Source organism: Oryctolagus cuniculus, chromosome 12 (assembly GCF_051225735.1).
Source record: "Oryctolagus cuniculus isolate XC-2025 breed Fujian yellow rabbit chromosome 12, ASM5122573v1, whole genome shotgun sequence".
NCBI classification, from domain to species: Eukaryota; Metazoa; Chordata; class Mammalia; order Lagomorpha; family Leporidae; genus Oryctolagus; species Oryctolagus cuniculus.
Genome location: NC_142878.1, coordinates 78,814,270 through 78,821,778, shown reverse-complemented (window position 1 = coordinate 78,821,778; position 7,509 = coordinate 78,814,270).

Here is a 7,509-nt window from a genome sequence, read left to right as displayed (position 1 = left end):
GCTGGAAAACAGGAATGCAATCCAGGTCTCCCCGTTACTTGGCTATCAACACACTGCCTCTCAGGGTCTGCACTGGCAGGAGGCTAGAGTCAAGGATTGAACCCAGGTACTCCAATAAGAGATGATGCATTTTGACTGCTAGGCCAAACTCTCACTCGTCTATTTTGTCCTAACGCCTTATGTTAATGTAACACTGTATAATTAACAGTATTTTTCATTCATTATCTCAACCCTGTCTTAAGTAATTCTTTTTGTTTAAATTATTTATTTATTTGAAAATCAGAGTTAGAGGGAAGGAGGAATAGAGATCTTCTATCCACTGGTTTACTCTGCAGATGTCCACAACGGCTGGCATTGGGCCAGGTTGAAGTCAGCCAGGAGCTTCATCCAGGTCTCCCATGTTGGGTGGCAGGGGCCCAAGTAGTTGGACCATCTTCTGCTGCTTTCCCAGGTCATTAGCAGGGAGCTGGATCAGAAGTGGAGCAGCAGGAACACGAACCAGTGCCCCATGGGATACTTGTGTTGGAGAGGCTGGCTTTACCAGCTACGCCACAGTGTCAGGCCCTTAAGTAATTCTTTATAATACAAAAAGTAAATTAAAGCATTCTTCTTTTAAAAAATTAATACATTATAGATAAGGCTACAGTTAGTTCCTTTTGACCTTAATTCCCCCAAAATTCCGTATCCTTCTCCTGTGCCAGAAGTAACTTTTTTTTTCTTAAAAATTTATTTCTTGCCAGCACCGCAGCTCACTAGGCTAATCCTCCGCCTTGCGGCACCGGCATACCGGGTAGTCCCTGTCGGGGCGCCAGATTCTGTCCCGGTTGCCCCTCTTCCAGGCCAGCTCTCTGCTGTGGCCAAGGAGTGCAGTGGAGGATGGCCCGAGTACTTGGTCCCTGCACCCCATGGGAGACCAGAATAAGTACCTGGCTCCTGGCTTTGGATCAGCGCAGTGTGCCGGCCGCGGCGGCCATTGGAGGGTGAACCAACGGCAAAAGGAAGACCTTTCTCTCTCTGTCTCTCTCTCTCACTGTCCACTCTGCCTGTCAAAAAAATATTTATTTATTTATTTGAGAGGCAGAGTTACAGATTGAGAGAGGGAGAGACAGAGAGAGATCTTCCATCTGCTGGTTCACTCCCCAAATGGCTGCACCAGCCAGGGTTGAGCCAGATCAAAGCCAGCAGCCAGGAGCTTCTTTCTGGTCTCCCACATGGATGCAGGGGCCTAAGCACTTGGACCATCTTCCACTGCTTGTCCAGGCACATTAGCAGGGAGCTGGATGGGAAGCGGAGCAGCCAGAATACAAACTGGTGCCCATATGAGATTACCAGTGCCTATATGAGATGCCGATGCTACAGGTGGTGGCTGCACATGCTACGCCATAGTGGCAGCCCCAGAAACAACCATTTTTATGTCTGATATCCACTGTTCACTTACCCAGTAAATAGTATATATATATATATATATGTTCTATAACTTTCTCTTTTTCTTCAACACGTTGTCTTATAATCTGTGGTGTTACCTACTTTATCTAATTCATACATTTTAGCAGCATTATAAAAATATGCAGTATCAATATACCATGATTTATTTCAACGATTTACCTATTAAAATTAATTATGTTGTTTAGATTTTATCTTGTTTCCTATAACTTTTTTCCACATAATAGGGAAAACATTCTTACAGACAAGACTGACCAACAAAGCTCACCGTGGAAAAAGAAAAAAAAAAAACAAGAACATCACACTTCCAGTCAATGTGTTTGTGTTTATTCTACAGTAAAACTGTGATGTTCCTGAGCACTGGCTGGCACATGTAGTAGGGAACACCCTCCTGTGATTCTGCAAGTAATCCCCATTAGAGGTGCCACGTTGTTTGTCTGTAACTCTCACTGTACACGAGGCAGGTATAGCGTAAAAATGTCAAAACGTCTGCTTAAAAATAACTTCATTTTTGCTTCAGAAATAAGCCAGGAGAAGGAAGAAGAATTGAAATCCAACCAATTTATTTTTAAGAATGCTTGCAAAGTTTTCATCTGCTGTTGAGTCTCTTCAACCAAAAGCTAAACAAGTTTGTGCAGGCAGATAAGACCTTTAGCATAATTTATAAGTGGTTTCATGCAAAAACCCTCCAGCCATCTTATCACTCATCATCTTTTAATAACAAAACTGGAATGTTACTCTGTATTTGGTTAAGAAGACTTGAAGATGGTTTTCTCAATGCTTTAAACATTTGAGGCTGTGTGTAAGTGAAATGTGTGAAAGAAATGACTTCTTTGCCTCAGAAGTGATTCATTTAAAGAAAGAAGACAAAAATTAGTGTGTGTAGCACATCACTGAGTACCCCACATGGGATGTCCGCACACTGATCGAGTGCCAGGGTTCAAGTCCTGGCTCCACTCCCAATTCCAGCTTCCTGCTCACCTTCTCCCTTTCAAATAAATATAAATTGATTATATTTTTAAAAACCACACACACACACACACACACACGCATACTCCCTCCCCTCTAGGATACTAGTGAGCACTTCCAATTTCTTGCCAACCTGTTGCCTTATTCTCATATGGAGATATTGGCTTCATTCACACATTAGAATCATTTGAAATAATAATGGAGAATCATATGGTCTTCAGTAGGAATTCTCATTTACAATGCTTTTAGTCTTCATGTTGGAATAATATAGAAGCAGTAGATTAAATGTTTGATCAAAACTCATTTTTTTAAATATGTATTTATTTTAAATTCAGAATTACACAGAGAGAGAAGGAGAGGCAGAAAGAGAGAGAGAGAGAGAGAGAGAGAGAGAGAGAGAGAGAGAGAGAGGTCTTCCATTCGCTGGTTCACTCCCCAATTGGCCACAACGGCTGGAGCTGCAATGATTCGAAGCCAGGAGCCAGAAGCTTCTTCCAGGTCTCCCTTGGGTGCAGGGACCCAAACTTGGGCCATCTTCTTCTGCTTTCCCAGGCCATAGCAGAGAGCTGGATTGGAAGAGGAGCAGCCAGGACTTGAACCAGTGCCCAAATGGGATGCCAGTACTGCAGGCAGCAGCTTTACCCACTACACCACAGTGCCGGCCCCAATCTGGGGTCATTTTTAAAGACAGATTCTCTAATTGAGAATTAAAGGAACTCACACAGTCAATGTCTTTTATTTTTCCAGGGAACTATAAACAACCTTTTGCATTCAAATTGTTGCCTCTCTGTCTTTGTGATAACCCAAGCAAATATCACCACACAAGTCCTAGGTGCTCATTTTAACTAAAAGATCAACAAGTAACATTGTAGAAAGAACACAGTGTTAAGAAAAAGCCTGAAGGGGCCAGCAGTGTGGCACAACATGTTAAGGCATTGCCTATGACACCAGCATCTCATATATAGGTACCAGTTTCTGCTCTGAATGCACTACTTCCAATCCAGCTCCCTGCTAATGCACCTGGGAAAGTAGCAAAGGATGGCCCAAGTCCTTGGGCCCCTTGGACCCATGTGGGATACCTGGCTGGAGTCCCAGGCTCCTGGCTTTGGCCTGGCTCCTCAGGAACAACCCTGTGCTTCATACAACCCTTGTCTGTTCCAAGAAATAGCCTTCTTAAAATTAATCAGAAACCTTTTCAGTAGCCTTCTTTCAAAGACAATGTTTGCGGGACCGGCACTGTGGCATAGTAGGTTAAGCCTCTGCCTGCGGCACTGGCATCCCATATGGGTGCCTGTTCAAATTCCAGCTGCTCCACTTCTGATCCAGCTCTCTTCTATAGCCTGGGAAAGCAGTAGAAGATAGCCCAAACACTTGGGCCCCTGCACCCATGTGAGAGACCCGGAAGAAGCTTCTGGCTCCTGGCTTTGGATTGGCACAGCTCCAGCTGGTGCAGCCATTTGGAGAGTGAACCAGTGCATGGTAGACCTTTCTCTCTGTCTCTCCCTTTCTCTGTTTTTAACTCTACCTCTCAAATAAATAAATAAATCTTTAAAAAGACCAAAGGCAATGTTTGTAACCAATTATGTTCTTTTTTTTTTTTTTTTTTTTTGACAGGCAGAGTAGACAGTGAGAGAGACAGAGAGAAAGATCTTCCTTTTTCCGTTGGTTCACCCCTCAATGGCTGCTGCAGCCAGTGCACCGTGCTGATGCAAAGCCAGGAGCCAGGTGCCTACCCCTGGTCTCCCATGCGGGCCACAGCAGAGAGCTGGCCTGGAAGAAGGGCAACCAGGACAGAATCCGGCGCCCCAACTGGGACTAGAACCCGGTGTGCCGGCGCCGCAGGTGGAGGATTAGCCTATTGAGCCGTGGCGCGCTGGCCCCAATTATATTCTAAAGAAAGTATTCACCAACCTGTGAGAAATTTGTTCCCACTTCCCTGAAGCCCACCTGTTTGGGCCAAGCCAATATTTATTCCCACTATAATGATAAATAAAAATTTGCCATCGTGGAATAAATCCTGACTCAACTCTGGCCACTTTGGGTACTTCCCAAGACTCATTAGAAGCATTTGGTTTATGCCTCCCAGACCTGGATCGCTCATTCTTCCCTGGATAAACCTTAAATCTACCTTTTGTCAGAGCCCGTTGACTGCTGTTGACACGTCGTAGTAACTGGTTACCTTTTTCAGCCCCCCTTTTCATTTTATCACTAAAAATGGCTAATAGCTACCACTGAGTGTCCTTCTTATTTTATATTTGAGGGCTAAATCAATAGCATTTGCTCAAAGGTTTTGAATTACAAGTATTACTGCTTTAAATACAGCTTATGTATTGTAGGTATATACAATAAGGAAAGAGCATAAAATCCATAATTATAGAGATTTTATTTTATGAGGAAAATATCTGAGCTTCCCGTATGTATTTTTCCCTCATGCTGCCTTCCATTTACCATGGAACTGTTGATTGGTTATTCTGTGTCAAATGGTATAATAAATACACACAGCTTCAATCTTCAGCTCCCTCTAAGACTAACTCCAGAAGAGCTGCAAGACCAGTAGTAAGGGCATGTTTTGGCTACAGTAACGTGGTATGGATATATATGTTTTTAAGAATAAAAACCAGGGCAGATATTATGGCACAATGGGCTCAACTGCTTCTTGACACCAACATCCCACACTGGAGTGCCTGGGTTCAAGACCAAACTCCGTTCCCAGCCCGCATTCCTGCTGCCATCTGTTCTGAGAGGCGGCCGATGATGCCTCAAGCACTGGGGAACCCTGCTACACGTGTCGGAGACCTGCGTGCAGCTTCTGCTTTACAGTCTTGGCTGAGGAGTGCGTCTAGTGAGGGAAGGACTCGGCGCGCCTTCCCCCTACCCCTTCCTCCCTTTATGGAGATCCTTGGTGCCTGCCCTGACCCTTCTCAACTCCTTGCAGTGCAAATGGCAAAGCAGATAAGCTGCAACAGGGCAGCTATGAAACAGATAAGAGGAAAGTTCCCTGAGGCTTCAAACAGCCCCCTGCTCTTCTGCCAGCTGCCTTCTAGCCCCTGCCCCTGGTACTGGCACATTCCCTCCTTAGCTGGAGAAAAACTCAGTTCTAAACGTGCTCTGTGTGCAGTCTGTTCGCAAGAATAGACTGCTGCCAGCCTCTTTGCTTCAAATAAAGCAACTTGTCTGGGGGTACAAAAGGCCAGAACCCAGAGCTATTCCATACCTAGCAGGGAGTGGACCAGCAGATGGAAGATTCTCTCTCTCTTTCTCTCTCTCTCTCTCTCTCAAATAACTACAAAATAAACATTTTTAAATAAAAATGCCCAGGTAGGCAGGAAAAGAATTTCCATTGTATAACAAATCAGTGGTGGGAAGGAGTAGGAGGCAGGTAGAACCTAAGAATGTGAGGATACTCAGAAGTTTCTAGCCTCCGAGACTGGAGAAATAATAGTGCCATTTCCAGAAACACAGGCTGTAGAGTGATGAGCGGTGGGTTTTTGGATCTATTACATTTTGGGTTTCTTCATGGTATTCAGAGACATCTTAAGGAAAATAGGAGTCTGAAGCTGAGGGAAGAGATAATGTTATAGAAGCTGAGACAAGATATTATTGTGAAATTCTGTTGATAACTGTTTTTGAATTCCTGGAATCCTGTCGCCCTGCCCTCCCCCCAGCCAGGAAGTGTGAAGCTCTCTGTCTCACCGCCCTCAGGGTATGGCTGTTACTATAGAAATGAAAAGAGAAAGATGACTCAATGTTCAGTTTGTATGTTTCAAAATACAGCTTTGAATCTCCTGGCAAAGAAAACAAGTTGGGAGAAAAGGTGTGTGTGTGTGTGTGTGTGTGTGTGTGTGTCTCAAAAGCCTGGATTTTGAGTATCAAAAGCCAAAGTTGAATCCATAAGCAACAGATTTCAGTAGAGTGGCTGATGGTGAAAGAGCCAGTATCCCCGCTGGAAGCAAGGTAGAGATGAGGGTCTCTGAGCAGGGCCTCCCCTCCCTGCCTCCATCCTCACTGCTGAGACTCATGGGGCACAACCATGGGATTCTCTAACAACTGTGGAGACCTAGAGGAAATGCGGTGTGTTCCACCTGCTGTCAGCAGCCCAGCTATTCCCCTCTGTTTGCACCATCTCGCAGCCGTGGCTGCCGTACAAGTGACCATGTGATTGACAGAGTATGGCTCTTATTATCATTCATGTTTACTTATTTACTTATTGATTTCCCTACAGGTGACCGATTTTCAGTTGCTGCTGTCACCCCTCCACCAAGTGGATCCTTGCTGAACACACACTGGCCTCATCACACACACAGGTGCCCTGTGTCTAGCTGACTCTCTCTTAGGGGTACCTGCATCTCCTGGGGATGCCCACCTCAACCTGTTAAGACCCCACACCCCAATTCCCACTGCCTACCTCCATGTAGACTAGTTCATTTTCTCCCCACACTTCTGTGAGAAGCCAGAGTTAACACTCATCTTACCAAAGTAGGATTTGTATCAAGAATATGTAAACAAGATGGGCGTTTAGCCTAGCAATGAAGATGCCAGCGAAGACCCCCATTGTATCATATCGGTGCTCTCGTCCCAAGTCAGTGTCAGGGTCCCACTGCCAGCTTCAGCTCCTGACTCCTTTCCTGCTGATACAGACCCGGGGTGGCAGCAGGGATGGCTCAAGTGACAGAGTTCCTGACATCCATGTGGGAGACCTGGATTGAGTTCCTGGCTCCCAGCCTTGGTCTCAGTGAGGGGGCCCTTGAGAGCAGTTGGGGAGTCAACAGTGGATAGGAGCGCGCGCTCTCTCTCTCTCTGCCTTTCAAAAAATTAATAATAAAAAGAATATATCAATACCGAGGAAGATGGTGCAAGACAAACAACTCAAAAAGGAAAAAAGACTTGGGGTCCGGAACTGTGGCGTAGCAGCTAAAGCTTGCTGCCTGCAGTGCTGGCATCCCATATGGGCATCGGTTTGAGTCCTGGCTGCTCCACTTCTGATCCAGCTCTCTGCTATGCCTGGGAAAGCAATGGAAGATGGTACATGTGCTTGGGCCCCTGCACCTGCATAGGAAAACTGGAGAAAGCTCCTGGCTCCTGGCTTCAGATCGGCAC